The 21853-nt window shown below is 33.6% G+C and overlaps 1 long non-coding RNA gene across 1 annotated transcript in view; it reads right to left on the reverse strand.

The window, feature by feature from the left end:
• Positions 1-7235: 7235 nt before the first annotated feature.
• The window catches only part of LOC108363735 (uncharacterized), a 38835-nt gene continuing 24217 nt past the window's right edge, over positions 7236-21853 (reverse strand). Inside the window, exon 3 of the long non-coding RNA XR_001847651.1 lies at positions 7236-7287. This is a non-coding gene — a long non-coding RNA (uncharacterized LOC108363735). The remainder of the gene's footprint in view (positions 7288-21853) is intronic.

A 21853-nucleotide genomic window follows, 5' to 3' on the forward strand; every position in this document is an offset into this window, starting at 1 on the left:
GAACTGTAGACTTGCGAAATTCATATCCAAATATACATTAGAGTGGGCCGAAAGTCCGCTTTTTTAGAATTTTCAATCGGTAATAGCAAAAATATGGTTCAATATGCTCTAAACACAATCTGTGTGAAAGATAACAATTTTTGGTCAATATCCTAGGCTTGCCCAAGTCCATCAAAGTTCAAGTGCTTGAAAATTTTTTTCTTAGCTTACTTCGATTCTCTACAAAAAAATACCAAATTATGTAGGACTAATACTCTCGAATATACTTGCAATTTTATTTTAAAAAAAGTTATCAATTAATGTAAATATAAATTTTTATTTTTTTTTTAGCACATTGAACATTGATGGACTTGGGCGAGCCTTAGATATTGAAAAAAAAATTGTCATCTTTCACACAGATTGTTTTTAGAGCATAATGAACCATATTTTTGCTATTACCAATCAAAAGGCGGATTTTCGGCCCACGCTAATATACATATGTATATGTATACACACTAGTGCAAACAATTCACCGATAACAAAGACGGGTAGACATTTATTGATTGCAGTTTAAACAAGCAGCCACGTGGAGGACAGAAACATACATATACACAATATACATTCACATTTATATACATACATATGTCCTTTGTTGCAGTGTAGAGTACGTAATTTTAAAGGATTACATACAGGTGAAAGGCTGGAAGTATTTAGTATTTGGGTTTGCATTTTGGAATAGAAATTTTAAGAGCATTGAGAAAGCTGATACTTGTTAGATTATCTTTATGGACTGCAAATGGAGTCACTTGTCTTTGTGGCTTATATTCATATTTTAAATTGACCCTGCTATCTTCTGGGTACATTTGAGGCCTTGAGGGCCAGAGTAGTCTAACTGGCATTTCAATAAAAGTTGAGGTGCAGCTTAGAATGCTTTACTAGAATCGAAACGGTAATAGTCTGAGCCACGCTCTTTTACTAAATATGTAGCATCATGTAGGTGCAGTGAAATTCTTAGTAGAAGATCCCATTTATTTTGTATAGATCCTTCTTACTCATATCACAAAAAAATAATAATGTAGACAGGCTTCTCTGGCCCTCTTGGCCCCATTTGTGGTTGGCGTTTTTTCTATCCTCGATGAAGATACGAAACTAGTAAGAGTAAATTTTTAATGAAGAGAAGACAGGCTATGATTTTTCCACAAATAAAATCCATTCAAGTGCCGGTCTTGACTGCCACGCTAGTTTTGATTTGTTATATCTTTTTTTATTAATGGCAACTCTATTTAAAAAAGAAAAGTTTGCGACATGGCTGTAAAGTTTAGAGTTTAGAGCTTAAAACATCATTTGCCACCCCTTTATTTCGTTATATGTACGTACGAAATAAAACCGTTCACGAAAATTAAAAAAAATTCAGCGGTCGCTACCAGGGTTTGATTTTTTTTAATCGCAAATTCGACAACATTTTGACTTTGACCAGCTATAACTAAACGAGTCTATCAAATTTATCAGATTTAAAGTCAAAATTTTATTGATTTTGCGAATTCAAAAAAATAAAACAAATAAAATTTCAAACAAAACAAAAGGATGGCCCATACAATATGTTGATGTTGATATTTTGAAAACCACCCTTATATTTATGAATATAAAACATGAATATAAAGATTTTATCGATTAATCATAATTTGTTTTTATCGAAACCATAACTTTGTAAACGAAATTGCTACTTTTTTGTTACCTTTTCTTCGTTATACATATTATAGAAACAGATACTGATAACTATATTTTTATCGCTATCGATTTATTGTTTTACCATCGCTAAGCTTATATATATATATGTGTTGTTTTCGCGATCGTTATGGTTTTTTATGTTACCGTTATTTATTTTATTTACATATTTATTATGCGTTACTTACTGTTTTCCAGCAATAATTTATGTCGATGTAGCTACATTTTGTTGTTATCGATACTGTTATTGGTTATCATAATCTAAATCGCTTAATTTATCGTTTATATAAGGTAGGCAATATTGTTGCCGTAAAATTGATTATTATTCTTATAGGCCGTTTTGTTTTTCTTCTACCGTAATCACACGCTGATGCGCTGATTTGTTATATTTGTTATCGACATTGTTCTACATATTATAAGCATTTCTTGCGGTACTACATATCTCATTTAGGATTAGGTTTTCTGATCATAGAAATTGCTACTTTTTGTTGTTATTGGTGTTGTTATCGATTATCATTAAGATTATCGATAAATTTATGGTTTATATAAATTGATCAATAGCAAAATCGATATATTTGTTAACGTATTTATCATTGCGTGTAGATATTTTTATTAATATTGCTATAGCTATTGCTAAAATATTTATTGACTATATTAAATTTTCCGCTCGTGGAAACGTAACGTTAGATACGATCATGCTCGATAATTTTAAAAATATGATATATTACAATTCTATGTCAATTAATATTCCATATGAAAATGGATTAAAAATCAATTTGATTACTTTCCGCTAGTTGTCTACAGCAATAAATAGCGAATTTCAATTGAAATATTTTCCCTCAATTCTTCACCCTTTCTGCATTCTAAAACTGTTTTTGTTCTTATCTCTATTTATTCTCAATGAAGTATTTTTACAATTTCAATACTCGTATATCCTTTCAAACTCTGGCCAGGCATTCTTTAATAAACAAACATACACATGTCATTGGTATGTCAACAGTCGCCTTTTTGCTGTTATCCTTGCTGTGCTTCCATAGCAAGCGTCAGTAAGCCGATGAAAAAGGATGATTTGTTTTTGTTTGAAATCTAAAATAAAAACCAACAATTATTCGCTGTTAGGCTGTGGTATTGGTAAGTTGGTTGGTCTGTTTTTTTTTTGTTCACAACCTCTTTGTTTTTTTTTTGCTCCGCATTTTGTGTTTCTTTTTTTTATTAACGATTCTGCAAAGTTATCTGAGCGTGGGCCCGGGTGAACATTTAATAAAAAATGCTCAAAGGCGCCAACGATATAAAAGTATACTTTTATGCTCATATGTTGCTGCTGATGGCGGCTCTGAGAATTGACCATGAATTTAATGAAAAAACTCTGTATGTAAAATGAAAATCTGGTAGATGCGGGCGCGGATGCTATGCAGGCGCAAGATCGCTGTGTGGGTATACATCGGTGAATGCATACTTAAAAATATATATAGTCATACAAAAGTACATACATACATACGTATATGGTAAATCCTTGTAAGAAATGCCTTATCCATATTTCTCTATGTTCTTAAATTAATAACCACAAGGAACTGCTTAAACATTCCAAGAGAGAAGTTTGTGGAGCCAACAATATGGATATAAAGATGAATATGAATATGACTATTAATATGATTATGTATATGGATATGAATATAAAAATATATATGAATATGAATATGAATGTGAATATGAATAAGAATATGAATATGAATACAAATATGAATATGAATAGGAATATGAATAGGAATATGAATATGAATATGAATATGAATATGAAAATTAATATTATAATGAGTATTAATATGAATAAAAAAATAAATATGAATATGAATATGGAAATGGATATTAATATGAATACGAGAATGCGTAGTAATAGAAAAGTAAATATGAATAGGAATATGACCAATGAATATGAATCTCACCATGGATATGAAAATGAATATGAATCTGACTATGAATATGGGTCTGACTATGAATATGGGTCTGAATATGGATATGTATATGAATACGGATATGCATATGAACATGAATATAAATACGAAATATAAAGAATTTAGTAAAAATTGGAAGCTAGCTAGGTTCCCACAAAGAACACATCTCTGCCCTTCGAGAAAATGGTTTCCCTGTATACCAAGCAACGTTTAGTTACGTTCGGAAGGCAGGCCGGACGTTAAATGATGCAAGCCAATACTAAAAGTGCGCATAATTAGACAGTCATAGAATGTTCACTATACTCGTTCGCAATACTTATTCAGCCATAAGATGCTCGTAATAAAAATATACATAGTCCTGAATTTATGGCCACTAGTTAATCGTTTATTCATTTGTACACCATAAAAACAAGCACATTCGCCGAATCCCTTGGTAACGGTACTTAACATTTAGAGGTACATTTGTATATCTATCAGTGTGGCCAGATTTCTTTTTTCCAAATAAACTAAAAACAGGGCATTAATTTCATTAAACCCGGTTCATTTAAAATAAAATAACATAAACTGTTTAAACTATAGTTAACTAAACAAACATTGACTTTTTAAAACGGTACATTTATATGACATTTGGTTACTTTCATAATTTTTTGACTATTTCATTCGATACCTCAAATCAAATATCTCCTCTAGGATGTTTTTTAAGAAACCTTTATTTCGTAAAATACCAGAGAGTGTTGCAGTTTCTAGTTTATTTATTGTTTCATTCAAATTGATTTCGGAAAATATTCTTTCCACATTTGCTGTGGCAACTTGTATCCAAAGGACAGCTGCAAACATTTCTTTCAAATGAAGAAACGCTTCTTCTTCATCGTTCCTTTTTACGTTAAAAATTTACTTTCGAAAAAACCCGAAGGAGAAATTTTAATTTGTTCGTTCAAATCAGATATTTCGCAACAACTTTAATTTGTACCAGGGGGTAAATTCAAGCAACTGTAAGCCTGTCTAAAAAACTTTAATTTACAGTTCGACTGTGAATCTGGCAACATTGATATCTACATAAATGTAATTAAGTAGGCATGGTACTCGTATTTACACTGTAGCCGTCATTACTGCTATGCCCTCATTTCATCCACTTTTGCTATCGCTGCTAGTGTTGTTGTTGCCATCATTGCTGCCACAGAATTTTAATTAAAATTTTCGTAATGGTCAAGTTTCGAAAATGGGTTATTTAAAATTTTATGTCGATTGCATGACGACTGTAACTAAGTGCATACATGCATGGCCGAGGATAAAGAGCGAAATGAATCGAACAAACAGCTATGTATGTATGTATGTACATATGTATGTATGTATCTAGACTTCCTATCAGGCAAATAAGCAGCCCTATAGGTCCCACACACACACACACATGCATGCATATACATATATTTGCGGAAATGGCCGTTTAAGTGAAAGGGTAATGGATTCCTGTACATAGTGTGGCTCGTACGAAATACAAGCACTCAACGGTACTTCAATTTGCAGTGCATTTTACGCTTCCCTAGACCCAACTTCATATTGACATAGCACAACAGATACACCTACACACATACATACATTCTGTCAGTTAAAAGCTTTCGCTAATATTGGCGTTTGCTGGTAGGAGTAGTTAGTTAGTGATATTCCCTAATTTATTGATGTCTGGCTGCAGACAAAAATTTTCCATTTAAACATTTTCTATTGCCTGTAAATGAATAACGTAAAAAATTTATAATAAAAATCAAGTCTATACGCGAGTGTATGGAGCAAAAAAAAACATGTTTAAATATGTAGCCTGCAACGTCAGCAGCTATCGGTGGCACGTGCAAGCAAAAATTCATGACATCAACAAAAGTTACGAAGCATTTAAAATGTTATACAAGTTTAACTTCACTGCCGCAGCAATACATAGCAGCAACAACGTCGACAATTTTTTGATGCAGCTAGAAACGCATTAAACAAAACATTTATCAGTAGTCAAATGACGACTGACACGAGCGAGGTAGAATGACTAAACTTTTTACTATTATTCCTTTAAACTTTCCAACTTCAGCCCACTAAAAATCTGAAAAATTGTATTGCCAAAAAAAAAATATTGACTGTCTATGCCAGGGATGGGCAAATTTTTGGCTCTTAAAGCCGTCAAAGAGCCAGCAAGTGCTACGCAAGAGCTAAATCAGTTCTCAGGGTAAAGGGATGTACAAAATACATTTAAAGCATCATATATATTAGTAATGAGAGTCGAAGTACAAGAAATGTGAATACGCTCTTCTTCCCCCCTTCATGCTGGCTCCTGACGTTACCTATATGTGCCAAGCCGCCTCCTAAGTGCAAAAGACTCCTGGGAGCCACTTTGCCCATCTCTGGTCTATGCTAAAGAGTTTTGCTGAATAAAGCACTTAGTATTTCCCACGGTCCTAGTTTTTACATACGCGCGAAATTTTCTTATAAAAATGCATGTTTGCATGTCTAGTGGTGCGTTTTTCTTAGAGTTAAACTCTTCTGAAGTAATTGTTGGTGTTTTGTTCTGAATTTCCTTTGTGACTGATTTTATTGGAATTTTTCATCTAAACAGACTTTCTGCAGAGTTCAGGTTATACTATACATGTAATGTGTCACAGTCTTCTCTGAGATTCTAACATACTGCTTTTTTAGAGAATACTAATAAGGCACTGAACTTCTAGATTATGTTGCTGGCAACTTTGTGGGTTCGCAAAACGATTTCTATAGAATTTGTGGGAAATGACCACTTGCTTACGATTTTTAATGGCATCTTCTCTTCGAAGACTTGTTTTGCCAACGCACAGTTTTATACTATGTAATTATTTTTAGGGTTCTCCATCAATCTTCTCTTTAACGTCACAAAAGCCTTCTGTGGCACCGTGTAAAGTTTTTACTTGAAAAGTGAACTATGACAGGATAAAAAAAAAAAATCGATTAAAATTCGTTTAAAAGCTTCAACGGAGAATAGTTGTACGTGTATGAGAGTTACCTCTTTCCCATCTAAATGGCTCGTCAAATTTATTGAAATTTGTCACTCTTATTTTTTTTTTTTTTTTTAATTAGAGCTATTTTCTCAAGTAGGTTTTAAAATATATCTGCCCTTTAAACATAAATATTGTTCTGAAAAAATTTGTTTGAAGGGCAGATAAATGTTAAGACCCACTCGAGAAAATGCCACTTAGAGGGATATAGTAAGCTACAAGTTGTACCCTTTAGATGACGCTAGAATCAATATATTTGTAAATTGGATAATTGGATATGGGGATCCAGAAATTTAAAAAAAAAACACATTTTTAACTCCCTCATTAGATTTGCATGAAAGTTTGAAATTTCATTTTCACTTAACATTTCTCTCATCGTTTGCTGCGGGCAGAGGTATAGGATATGCCTACATAGTGCAAAAATAATCCCGCTTTTTGAAGAATGGTATAATTTTGATTACTTTTCCCTTAACAGCTTTAACACAAATTCATTCAATTCGGACTAAAATTATTCTACAGATGTTAAGTTTGCCCCGAAAATAATCATAATAATTTCGGTAAAATTGATTTTACTTACATATTACACGTCATTGGCACAGGCCTTTTGCATCCAAATGATTTAGGAGAACCTAAAAGTACAAATAAAAATTATATTTAATGCAAAAATATGCAATTAAGATTACTGGACATAAATTTTTACTTGTGTTATGTAGTTTAAAAATTGACCATAAATTCGTAGTCATTTAAAAATGGACCTAAAATCTTTGTTCCATTAAAACCTGGGCATACATTTTAGCCATTTTAAAACTGGATATACAAAACTGGCACTAATAAAATAGCAAAAACTTATGTATATGAAAAGTGGAGATATAAAATGGGGCTGACCGGTGCACTGTGACAAATGGATATACCTAGAAAATTTAACAGTCAATCGTCTATTTCTGACCATTCAAATATATGTTTTATTAATTTTTCAAATTGTCACCATCAATTTTTTGCTTTTAGCTTTATAGACAAAAATTATATGATCCACTTTTAAATTATCAAAAAATTATGTCCGTTTTTTTAAATAACCAAAAATTGATGCCCAGTTTTTGAATGGCCAAAAAGACTACTGCTAGATTTTGGCAGGCCAAAAAATTCTGTTAATTATTTAATAAAACAAAAATTGATGTTCAGCTCAAAATTGTGTCCAGTTATTTAATGACCAAAAATTTATGTCCAGTTTTTGAGCGGAGAGAGATTATCGCTAGATTTTAAAAGGCCAAAACTTTTTTTACCAAAAATTTATATCCAGCTTTTAAATAGCCAAAAATTGTCTTCAGATATCTGATTAGCAAAAAATTGTGTAAAGTTTTTGAATGTCCAAAAAGCTTATTTCTAGATTTTAAAAGGCCAACAACTTTCGTTAACTATGTACGTATTTTCCAAAAAATGTTTCTCATCATGGCCACATATTAATAATAGTTTTTTTTTTTAACCAAAACCTTTATTACATTATTTAATTTACCATGAATTTATGTCCAGCTTTTAAATTACCACAAATTGTGTGTAGTTTTTTAATTACCAGATATCTTCAGATATTTAATTAGCAATAATTTCCGTAAAGTTTTTGAATGGCCAAAAAGATTATTTCTAGTTTTTAAAAGACCAACAGCTTTTGTTAACTATGTATTTGCCAATAAATGTTTCTAATCATGGCCACATATTAATGATAGTTTTAAAAAAAAAAAACCGAAAACTTTATTAAATTATGTAATTTACCATAAATTTATGACCAGCTTTTAAATTACCATAAAATGAGTGTAGTTTTTTAATTTCCAGAAACTTATTTCTTATATGTAATAAAATCACTCGAAATCTTTACGATAGAATTCGAGAACTGCTAACAATTTTTTGCCCCTCCTCCTCCTTATAGGGAATTTGGTTGATTCGTATATCTGGTGAAAAAATAGTATGTCCACTTTTAATATCATCAGCTTTTATTTTAAAACTTCAAAAAATTGCTTTTTTGTTTAGTTATTTAGTATACAGTTATCAATCATAAAATTACATATATATCCGTTTGCCACTGCGTATGAGTGATAATTTTTCATAACGCAAACCGTGCACCCCTTCAGCACTGAAAGTGACAGTGGCTACATAGTACACAGGATGGTGGTTGTTATTGCTTTCGTTAAAATAGGCTATTACAAGTAACTGTCACAACAACTGTCAGTAGTTAACAACTGTACTTCCAAGCTTTAGTACATATGTATATACATATGTATTTGCAAACATATTCTCCATGTCAGCTTGACTGCATGCAGTACCACACAGCCGAATGCAAGCGACATTGACAGCAACAACAGGAAGAGTAACCAAAGCACATCACACAAGGATCAACAACTACACTTGTCTCATGTCACTACTTAGGCAACTGCCAACAACGAATGCGCCCACCCACACGTATCCGTGCCTCGAAATAATAGCCAGGTCACTACTCAACGCCACCATCAACCATCGCCAACACCATACACCACGGCAGCCCAGCCCTTAAACAATTTTCTGGAATTGTTATTTGGTTGCAAATACTGAATGTTGGTATTTTACAGTGTTTATATTCATGTACATACATACTTATGATTGTACATATTGCTTGAATTCGATATTCCTTTTTTTCACAATCATATTTACAGCTAGCAATGTGGTTTGAGCAGAGGTTTGTACTGCATTTTCTGTTGTTGTGCATATGTTGTTGTATGTTATTGCCAATTGTTGGCAGTGGTTTCGTTGCTGTTTACTGCTCACCGCATGTCGCTTGTCATTACTTACACTTTACATACTATGTACATTAGGGCGGGCCAATTTGTATAGGAAATTCATTCGACTATGCGCATATAGCACAGAAAGATTCTGCGTGAAAATCTAAGAAAATTTGCCGGAGAAACCTAAGGTCTAAAATCAATTTGGAGTTTTCCAAATTGCGAAAGTACGTTTCTTAGCATTTGGCTGTAGTGTCGTAAAGAAGTGCTTAAATTTTGTAGAAAAAAAAACACATATTATAAAGGGTTGTTTCTTATGAGGAATTCCTTTCTGCACTTACCTTTTTTTAAACAGAGGGCGCAACAGTGAAAATATTCACATTTTCTTCGAAACCTATGACCCGCCCTAATGTACATACATACATATATTGCTTCCACGCTGTCTATTAGCACAATTTCAGCTTGCACATGACATTCGGAATGAACACTACTAATACAGCTGCAGCTGCCGGTGTAACAACAAATGTAATATACCAAAAAAAAACAAGAATGTGACAAAAGTTAACATACACTATTAGCAGTTGTTGTTATTGTTGTTTGCAAAATGAAATTGTTGGCAATAGACCACAATAGCGGCTACTGCTGCTGCACCGACTACATTTTGCTAAAATGTAATTACTATTGTATTTGCTTTTGTTGTTATTGTTGTTGTTAACGCTCTACAACTACCGTTAATGTTGATAGCAATTACATTTACTTCTACATCCCATATATATGTATGTTAATGGGTAGCTGTTTTTGTACTCTTTGACACCACAGCGGCGAGCTATTTAGACCCATTTGATTGCGGTAATATCAAAATGATGCGAAATATTTTATGGTTCTGTGGCGTGAATAATTTTTAATTAGTTGCGAATTAAATATTAAATAGCTGTTTGAAATTTAATTAAGTATTCTAAAGGCAATAAAATAATAGCTTTATTACCGAGTAGTATCCAATCAAGCGAGGACTATTGGTTGGCAATAAAATTTGATTGCGGAACTTAGAAAAAATTTGATGACAAAATTTAACAAGCCTCTCATACATTACATCTATTTATGTTAAATTTTACCCTACAATTTTTTGCCATATTCATATTTGTTATCGATATATATTTTTGGAGTCGTTATCGATATCATCAACACATTAATTTTTGGAATAGTTTTTCAATATTTCGATTTCTCTACAAGTTCTTTCTCACTCTGTTTTTAAATTAACAGCGATATATTTCTGGTTCTTTCAGTTATCGATAATAAATATACCGTGTTTTCGATCATAAATATATCGAAATTACATTTGTCGATAACTGTCGGGTTATGGTACATAGACCGTTAAAAATTAAAAATCATATCTTCCAAGACTGAGTGAACCGTGATTATTTTTCTGAACAGCGATATCAGTGGAGAGAGGACAGTTGCCTGAATACAATATTCGACTTCAGAATAGGGCACTAATTGGCACATACCCAACCATTTTACAGGCGGTCATAAAAAACACTGTTACTTCACACAGTCAACACAGTCAAGTCAGCAAGTCTTGAAGACGGTTGCATAAACGTACTAGACTATGTATGAACGCGAAACAAGGCTACGTTGTGGAGGGTTTTAGGTCATGAGCTTATTGATGGCAGCAAAGCAGTTGATACTTCGCGAAACGCGGAGCCCAACGGAGCCTGTGTGGGCTTCAGTCTTTCTGCCGCCCGAACAGAGCTTCAAAGAAGGCCATAAGACCGTTAGAATGCAGCCCACTGGCGTTCGTCAGACACTAAAGGCAATCCACGAGGTATCGTTAAAAAGTTTACCTTGTCATTAAGTTTTTGAAAATGCGGGTACACTCCTGGAATGCGTAGCTCAATGGAGCCAGTAAATTCTTCCAACTTTCTGTCGGCCATACCAAGTATACACGAAAGAGCTTCCAAAAAGGTGGAAGGCATAAGAAGAGCCCAAGAGATTAAAACGTTCTGCTCTCAAGTCTCGCAACGACTGCTTCATCTTAGCAGGCAGAGTCTAAGAACTACAAATAACTGGAAACCTTACAGCACAGTGCAAGCTAAGTTACCAACTTTGCAAAATCGAACATTCTGCGGAGACGAAGTAATGGTTTTGCGGACTGACGAGAAACCCTAGAGCAGTGCCGACGAAAACGTGCACATTTTGTCTTTGTGTTTAACACCAATTTTAACTATGTCTAAGCGCAATATTATGCTCTCTCACACGCTGGCACGTACGCACACTTATCCAGATGCCTTAGACTTTCACACCTTGGAAAACGAATATTGTCTCCATCTGGAGGGCGTNTACGCACACTTATCCAGATGCATTAGACTTTCACACCTTGGAAAACGAATATTGTCTCCATCTGGAGGGCGTAGAGGGGTTGTCTACGACACCCTGTATAGTTGGTAATGTTCACTTCATCATAGCAGCTTTTTTTTAAGCAGAGTGCGAAAGCTTTGCGCGTCACATCCGCATATCGTACAGTCTCCGAATCATACGTGCTGTAAATAAGTGGCGCAATGCCTACAGGCTTCCCAGCTCAAAAAAAGAACTCTATGGAATAATATACCGAGGTGGCTATACAATGGCCAAGCAAGAACGGTAACGGAATGATTACAGAGCAACAGCACCTTATGGACGCGGGCGATTGATAAATGTTTACTTTTTCCTTTATAGAAATATCATTCAGCTTTTAGCAACCTGCCACAAATTTAAAAACTTTAATAACTAACTACATACATACACAAAGGCATACTTGTTTGCGCATGCATTTATTTAATTACGTTAAAAGTATTTAAGTTGTCATTTGACAATTCATTTAACGTGCATATATTTTACAGTGCAATGCCTTGAAAGCGCAACAACAACAGTATAACAACAAAAATTGTATACACGTATGGTTTAAAGTGCACGCAATAATCCAGCATAATGATATCCTTGTCGGTACATTAAATTTCATATGCACACTAAAATATCACACACAAATTTTCAGCTTTTTAATCAGAGTTTTCATAAAATTATTGGGTACGCAGCTACGAGGCTTATGAACTTTTAGTAAAATAAGTGCAATTTTAAAGCATTGATTTTGGATAATTTTTTTTTTGTTGAGGGCTTTTGAGGTTTTTTTTCATATGAATAGGGCAACTTAGGAAAATTGGCGTTGATTTTTTTTTTAACTTTTTTCGCAAAAGGTCTTGCGCATATTCTGCCACAAGAAATTCAATTTTATATTGAAAACAGTGCAAATGCAGTCAACAAAGAAAAATTAAATTTTAATTAAAACTTATTAAAAATTAATTAGATTTTTTGCCGCTCAAAACTTTCATTTGTTTTACTAAAATTTGTTTAACCTTGTAACTACATACCCAAAAATTTTATAAAAATTTTGATTAAAAAGCACAAAGTTTAGATAAAAATTTGAGGAAATTTTCTAAATTCTGTATAAAGTTTAATTGTTTGATCTACATATATGGCTTTTGTTATATGGCTTATTTTCATAAAAAAAATTACAAAAAATGTTTACCTTGAAAAACGTAAATATTAAAAACAAAACACCATCCATCCACGTTTGATCGCCAGTGTAATGTCAATTGTCTGGCTATGCATCAGCACGTACCAGTAAAAATACTAGAAGCATCATACCAGTTGGCGAGATAGTCTGATAATTTATTGCCCGTGCAAGGAAGCATGTATGTATATCATTTTGCGCGCGGCCCTCACAATGGCGGTCACAATGACCGAGCCATCCTGAGGTCCGAGGTTCAAGTCATTGTGCAGGAAAAATTTGCTTTCTGTTTTTAATGTACTTTGTTATTTAGGTTTTTTATCGTAATTTTTAAATTTAATTTTTAAAAAAGAAAAATGTATATATTTTTTTTCATTTAATTTTTATTTCACAAGTATGTATTTCTTTACATATGTATGATTCTACTACAAATTGAACTAAATTTCCAAATTTGTAATTTATATTTAAATTGAAATAATTATATTAACACACATTGATTTAATTTGCAAAATCTTAACCACCTCCAGTCGGACTGGAACCTGCGACCTTACAACCAGAACCGGTAGTGTTCGAAATTGTCGAACTGGTAGGCCATCGTTTGTGTTCCTACCAGTTAATGAACTTGTGCTTTTACTGTCGGCTTAGGGTTTTCACTACAGGCTATATATCCACTCGTTTTTTCCTATACTCATATATGTACATACATACATACATATGCACGCCATAATGCACAATAGTTGTACCCATTTCTTAGCATTTCCTTCCGTTAAGTGTTCTCCATGCTTATATTTTTCTCTCTTTCATACGTTCTTTCTACTTTTCACTTGTCCATTTGTTTTTTCTTGTGACAATTATTTGCCAGAAATTCGCTCATACAAGTGAATTAAGGTGAAAGAAATTAAATGAAGTANTTGTTCCTACCAGTTAATGAACTGGTGCTTTTACTGTCGGCTTCGGTTTTTCACTACAGGCTATATATTCACTCATTTTACCTATACTCATATACATACATACATATGCACGCCATAATGCACAATAGTTTTACGCTTTTCTTAGCATTTCCTTCCGTTAAGTGTTCTTCATGCTCACAGTTTTCCCTCTTTCATACGTTCTTTCTACTTTTCACTTGCCATTTGTTTTTTCTTGTGACAATTATTTGCAAGAAATTCGCTCATACAAGTGAATTAAGGTGAAAGAAATTAAATGAAGTACCACATCCACGACTACTTATAAGTGTTTATGTACAACCACAAGTGTTTACAGCAGCTATAAGGCGTGGAGCAGCAGGTAAAAACTACACTCTTAGTAGCTACGCAGTATTCCAGCAAACCAAGATATAGGGTAGTGAAATTTATGTGAAAAATAAAGTTAGTAAAAACAAATTTAGATATAAACGCTTTTATTGTAAAGAAATATGCATTGAGCCAAAATTACAATGGTTTTTCAAATTCAAATTCGTATGTATAGCAGTGGCTGAACGAGCAGAGGTGCTTGCTGTTATTTGCCAATCCCGTCAGAGGCAACATGTTAAAATGATAATAAAATTTTTTGTTTTGTATCTCCGAATTACGAAAAGGCATCTGTGAAGTGCAGAATATAAACGTATTCAAACGAAATCCACCATAGACCAGGTATTCCCGCGAGAAAAGAATCGACACTCAGCACCTATTTGTCGGCTTAAAGCCGCTTTCAACAGCACTAAAAGGAGTTGCCTATACGCGGCTATGTCTGAATTTGGTATCCCCGCCAAACTGATACGGCTGTGACGTTGAGCAATACCACCAGCTCCATTAGAATTGGGAAAGACCTCTCCCAGCCTTTCGCCACCAAACGGGGCTTCAGACAGGGCGACTCTCTTTCATGTGACTTCTTTAATCTAATGTTGGAGAAGATAATAAGAGCTGCCGAACTGAATCGCTCAGGAACAATTTACTACAAGAGCGTGCAATTGCTGGCTTATGCCGATGACATCGATATCATCGGTATCAAAACCCGCGAAGTCTGTTCTGCCTTTTCCAAGTTGGATAAGGAAGCAAAGCGAATGGGCCTGGTTGTAAACGAGGACAAGACGAAGTATCTCCTGTCATCAAACAAACAGTCTGCACATTCGCGCCTTGGCACCCACGTCACTCTTGGCAGTTATAATTTCGAGAAAATAGAGAATTTCGTTTACTTGGGAACCAGCACCCAGCAAAAAACACGATTACCACAGAAACGAAAGTGGAAACGAGCTAGGCGATGGGAATCGCTTACCGTTTCGATTCAAGAAGGCCTTATTTTAACATGGGCATGTCATTGGAGGTAAGCCCTTACTCGCAGCATTATTTTCAAACGAAGGGAGAACGCATGGATAAACAGAATCCAGAGAAGCGAACAAAGAATGCCTTACAGAGAAACTAATGTAGAATGCCTAGATAAGTACATACTTATTTATATTAAATTGAAATCAGAAAATGTCTTAAAAGGTTAAAATTAATTAAAATTTTTATAAATCAGCGTACATATGTATGTATTTAGGTATTTAGATTTTCTTTAAAATCGGTATGTACATACATGCATATTTAATTAAGCTTAAAATTGTTCTTCCTCACTCTTGTACGTCACTTCATTGACTGACTTCAACTTCACTGCAAATTGAACAAAGCAAAACATGATTTTTATGCGAGACAAATTTCCACAGAAAGTAACGGTAGAAAAAGAATTTTTGGATATTCATTCCATTTTTCACTGACTACGATGCAGCATTCTACTTTGCATTCCCCGAAATGAAGCAAAGAAGCGAAACGAATAAAATATTGTAGGACATTCTACTTTGCATTACCTGAAATGACGCAAAGAAGCGAAACAAATAAAATATTGTAGGACATTCTACTTTGCATTCCCGGAAATTAAGCAAAGAAACGAATTAAAAAATAAATATTATAGGACATTCTACTTTGCATTCCCCGAAATGAAACGAAGAAGCGAGATAAATAAAATATTGTAGGACATTCTACTTTGCATTACTGGCAATGCCTAAAAGAAGCGAAAAAATTCGAAGGCATTATAACGCTATGCCTTCTAGAACACGTTACCACTAAAAGCGATTACCGATTTTTTGCTGGGCATTAACACCAAGAATAATGTCAGCATGGAAATCCAACGGAGAATCACTCTTGCCAACAAGTGCTACTTTGGATTGAGTAGCCAAGTACCGCAGACGATGTAACGATGAGCTGTATGAGCTTTACAACGACATGGATATAGTGCAGAGAATTAAAATACAGCGGCTCCGCTGGCTTGATCATGTCGTTCGAATGGATGGCTTTGTTGAACTCGGGCAAAATCGCTTAGGCAAAGAACATAGTGACGCGACAAAAAGAGCGAAGAAGAAAGGGCCATACATACGCAAAATCACATTGATTCCTTTTAAAGTTTGAATTTCGTAATATTAATAAATTTTTGGTTAATTTTTCTCAGATAATATCAAGCCCTTTAATTTGATACCCATATTGAGGAAATTGAAAACAATATCTTATCGGCCATTTTGTGGTGACGGTCATCTTGGATTTGTAATTTGGTCATGGTGCACAATGTATATTCTACTACTCAAAACCCATCATTTGATATCCATATTGAGGGGATTGCAAAAATATGTGACCCGCCATTTTGTGGTGGGAACCATCTTGGATTTGGAGCTTTTTCATGGTATACTGTCTTCTGCTAGTCAAGCTCTCTCATTTGATACCCCAATATTGAGAGTGTTGTAAAACCATATGTAATCGACGATTTTGTGGTGATGGTAATCTTGGGTTTGTAATTGGTTCATAGTGTACTGCATTCTACTAGTCAAGTTCTATCTAAATTGAGAGTGTTGTAAAACAATATACATATAATCGACCATTTTATGGTGACGGCCATCTTTGATTTACACTTTTTGATTTATACTGAATTAACATGATTATATCGTGATCAAAACTAAATGAGTGTACCAAATTTCAGATCAATAGGTCAAAAGGAAGAGGGTGAAATTTGAATTACTAGATTTGACCCAAAATATAAAACGGCAAAAGTTACATCAGATCGTTTATTCCGAAAGTAATAGTAAACATGGAAAATCTCGCCTTCTCGAGTGTTAATATGAGAGGTCCTTCCTATCTGTATTCATTGTATTCCATTATATAATATAATTTATAATTGTTGTTGGCTGGGTTGTAACATGTAACCAGGACGAATTCCGATCCCATAGCATGATGAAAACTGCAAATAATGATATGGCAAAATTTAGTTAAACAACATGGCGTGAATGACTTTCTTAGTTGCGCCTTTCGCCATTCACACCAAAACACACATACCTACACATCCCAGCCAAATCTAGTAGAGCAAACACAAAATAGCAAGGGAAAGAACATAATTTTTGTTATACTAAACATATTATGTAGATATGCACATCGAATACATAGGTATGTACATATATATGCATATAAATATAATTACGTGCATAGTTACGGTGACCATCCGTCCTGCATTATACGGGACAGTCCTCTTTTTTCGTCATTGTCCTGTTACTTTATTGATTAAATACGGGACGCCGAATGTTCTGTTATGGGCATTTGTGAGTTTGAATAGAAATTGAACGATAATGATTATTGTTCTAAAAGAAATTTCATTAGTAGCATTTCATTTTCCTTCTGTTGATTTTACATTTTTTTTTTTTTTGAGAAATTGGTCTTTAAATTGGCATTTTTGTTTACAGTGTACTCTAAAATTTGAAACTTTGTTTACATATATGTATTCTATCACCTGTACAATGTGCTGTGGTGTGTGACAATCTCCAAATTTTGTGAATAGAGAAGAACTCATTAGGGAAACTATGTTTTGTGGAAAAAATTGGGAAAATTATTTTATGTCCCTTATTCGGCTACCATGAATATGGTCACCGTATGCATAGTATGTATGCAAAATTCTAAGGGCAGCTTGATTTTTAACGCCAAGACGTTGTTTTCGCTGCTAGCCAAGTACTCCAGTGTAAGCTGTTCCATGTGGTTTATGTATTTATTTAGTTGCTTTTCTTTCCACGTTGTTTGTATTTTCAATTTTTTTTAATTTGCGCGTGATACATATGTACATATGTACATTGTGTTTATACATGCGTATGTAAATATATGTATGTATGTATTTACATACTTTTAACATACAACATGTTTTTGCTTTTTTGCTTAGTATATTCGCACAATTACACTAGTATGGTACAAACAAATATACAATTTTATTATTTCCTTATTCAAATGTTTGTTTGAAAATAGTGAAGCTAATTCAATGGCTTGCGACACCTTATGAAAAGGTGAATGCGCTTAGTTTTAAGCCGTTAGTAACAGCTGCTGGTGTTGCTTTTATTCTACTTGCGATGGTTCCTTAAAGTTTTTTCAGCAATATTTTGCTATAAGCATGTGAGTATGTATATACCTACATATGTATGTACATTGGACCATACCAGAAAAAAATTTCCCGTTATAAAAAAAGGAATCTCAACTATTTTAGCAAAGCAATTGCGAAAAATGAAACCAATTTTTTTTTTTACCGAAAGTAAGGAGTGTATTTCGCCATATCTTCAGCATTTACAATCGGGTCTTAAAATGTGATATATCGAATATATTTTTTCGTTAGAAAGTTCGTTGTCCTCAGTACACGGTTCCAGTACTACAGATCTCAGTTCCTACCACCCCAAAGTACCAACCTAATGTCAGTAAATAAAAGTTCACCAAAAGTCATTAAACGAAGTATTTCGATTATTCCAGAAGACCTATTTAATTTTTTTTTCTTGCTCAATGTAAGTGTGGCCGAAAAATGTAAATCAAGTGCGCCTGGATAATAGAAAAACAAATAAAAAGCCTAGTCTATCGGTATTTATGCATATCTATCCTCTTTCTCTATGTCTATTTATTTTCTATCTTTGTCCCTATCCCTCCCTCCTCTTTCGTTATAATCACATTTATGCTGGTAAGTTTTCAGTAAGTCAATCTCATCTCAAGTCATTAACTCTGAGACTAGCAATTAATGGTTCTTTTTTGACTTGAGATGATTTGGGCATTCAGTAAGAGAGAGTCATATAAAGTTCACCAAAAATGTTTGGTGAAAACAAATGCAGACTGTCAATTATAGCATATATGTATGTATGTTTGTCTTTTGCTTGCGCTCCCTGTCGGACCATGCAGAATATGGTTCCCTAAGTGCTCATTTACACACGGCGATTTTTGTTACCGCAACTCGACGTTTGTAGGAGAGAGCGGGACGAGGAAAGGAGAGGGGCACCGAGTTGCTCGTGCAAGACGCTTTGTGCTCTCGTTCGCCTGTGTAAATTGAACCGCTGTTCCCTAGAGCTGGGATACCATCGATAGTACCGCCACTCGATAGTTTTCGAAACGATAGTTGAAAGCATCGATAGTATCGATAGTACTATCGTCGCGAGAGGTATTGAATTAAAATGCTAAATGGCTTGAAAATTAAATAGCTAATAAATTTATAAAATTTATAAATTACTTTGTAAATTAAAGAGATTCTATAAATTTGTTTAAATTTGAGTGCATCAAAAAGAACTTCTTATAATAATAAAATAAACTTATTAATTTATGCGTCTGAATTATATATATATATATATATACACTTGCATCCACTTGAATAGCGACAGGCAAAATCTGAATTTATTTTTTATATGGAAAAATTAAATATGGATTTGGTTTGTCCCTTTTGAAGTGCAAAGAGAAATTGGCTATAATAATATATTACTAATACTACAAAACAAACAAAACAAAAGATATTCGTTTAAATTTACAACTCATACTTATAAAAGTTCAACTGAGATCAAAATCCGGACAAAGGAAATTATTAACATTTTACCAAATTATAAGATATATTATATTACTGGTCAAAATAATAGCACCACAACAGTTTTAGTAGTTTTGACTATTTTTTCGTTTGTTTAGTGTCTACTAATTTTTTATAAAAGTTGTTGAAAACATTAAAAACTACAAAATCATTGAAATTTCAAGCTTTTCGAATTTTTATAAAAATTTTGTGTAAACGGTTTTATAGCTTAAGAAGAGAGAAGTTTCGCTAAAACCGACATCGATAGTTTTCAAAAACTATCGATAGTGGCGACAGTTTTCAACTATCGATACTATCGATAGTACCCCAGCTCTACTGTTCACAGCTGGCAACAACAATTGCATACACACAAATCTCCGTGTGTAAATGAAACGAGCAACACCAAAAAGGAATGTGAAAAATCGCGGCGACAAAAGTTTTCGTGTATAAACGCAGTCTAAGAATGTCGTTTAGGGTAACGGTTTTTGCACCATAAATTCGAAGCACATTTAAATTCTGTAAGAAAAATTAGAAAGAATCTACATGAAGAAATAATTACATACTTTTTTCACTACCTGGATGCCTAAATATCTGTAGGTCGTGCAAACTTCACTGCTAAAGTCAACATTTTGTAATTCTTTAACTTCGGCAAATAAATCGGAGCGAGAATAAAAACCCTACAAAGCTCCCCAAACCAACAACAACCACCTCATGCAAAATCGCCTTCTTAAAGAACCGTTCTTGCTGTGTTTCATGCCTGTATAAACAACAGAATACAATTTTTTGCAACGATTTTTTATGATATGAAAGCATTTTTATATTTATCTTTTTGTGACTTGCTTAGAGCTAGCTGATAAATCAGCGACTTTTCCTTTATCTTTATACTCACCTTTATCCTTGTCAGGTGTGGTGAGTTTAGGTGAGGTGTGGTGAATTTAGGTGAGGTGGGTTCTCTCTATTTACATCACTTTCTTTTTAATTTCTTTATCTTTCTCTCTCTTTCTTTATCGTTATCTGTACTTCGAAATTGTTTTTGCAAAAATACTTTAGAATCAAGGATGGACGGCCAAATTTTTGTGTTTGCTAACGTGTTACGGTCTAATGTTCAATTGTATGTGCTTTAATATGCTGTATGTCTTTCTTTCAAAAAATTTTTTGAGTGCCCAAATTGTATGACTCTAAAATGAGTTCTTCTTTAGTCATATATATGATTCTGAATCCAGTCAACCATTTCGGACTCTTTTGGTGTCATAAATTCTGAGTTGAACAAAAGTATGAAAGTTCACGTAGAAGTAAAAGTTTACTAATAATCGAAATTATAAATAATATTTGTTTTTAAGACTCATAAAGCGCCATATTTCAGACTCTAATATTAGTCCTAACCTGGACTCTTATTGGCGTGTCCTTCTAAGAAGGGAAATATGCTCCTTTCTGACTCTTTTTTGAGTTCAGAATTCTGAGACTTTTCTGGCTCTAAAATGAGTCAGAATTTTTATAGGGTTCAGTTACTTGTGTGTGCGATAGTGTTGGTATAGCAGTGTAATGTTTATGCTTAATTTTCCTTTTACATCTTCAAGCAGTAGTCCTTCCTGCGACAATTTGATATGTTTGTACTAAGTTTTTCTGATATAGTTCCAGCATTTTTATTTTTAGTTGGCAACCCCGCCAAAAAGGTTTTGTGGGTACTAATGTTCTTCTACATTCATCTTTTGTTTGATGTTTGCATGTATTGTGGGAGCTCTCAGTTTATTTATACACTTTAATTTTTTAAAAAGTTATTCGAGGATTAATGTCTACATTCTATTGCATTATTTTTTTACATAATTATGCTATCAACGTTTTTGTCCATTTTTTTTTAATTTTTTCCTAAGCGGAAACTCGGTTTCAAAATACAGAGACTCTAAAACTGGTTCCAATAATTTTCTTTGGATACCAGTGTCTTAATAGTTTATTTATTTTACATATTTATATAGTTTCATTATTACATAGAGGTGGCAAAACTCATTAAAAAAATCTGGAACTAGGGTTTCTTAACTATTTTTCTATCTAACTGGCACACTTAATTCA

Source organism: Rhagoletis zephyria, unplaced genomic scaffold (genome assembly GCF_001687245.7).
Source record: "Rhagoletis zephyria isolate East Lansing unplaced genomic scaffold, Rhagoletis_zephyria_1.1 Rzeph_scaffold_01354, whole genome shotgun sequence".
Taxonomy (NCBI): domain Eukaryota; kingdom Metazoa; phylum Arthropoda; class Insecta; order Diptera; family Tephritidae; genus Rhagoletis; species Rhagoletis zephyria.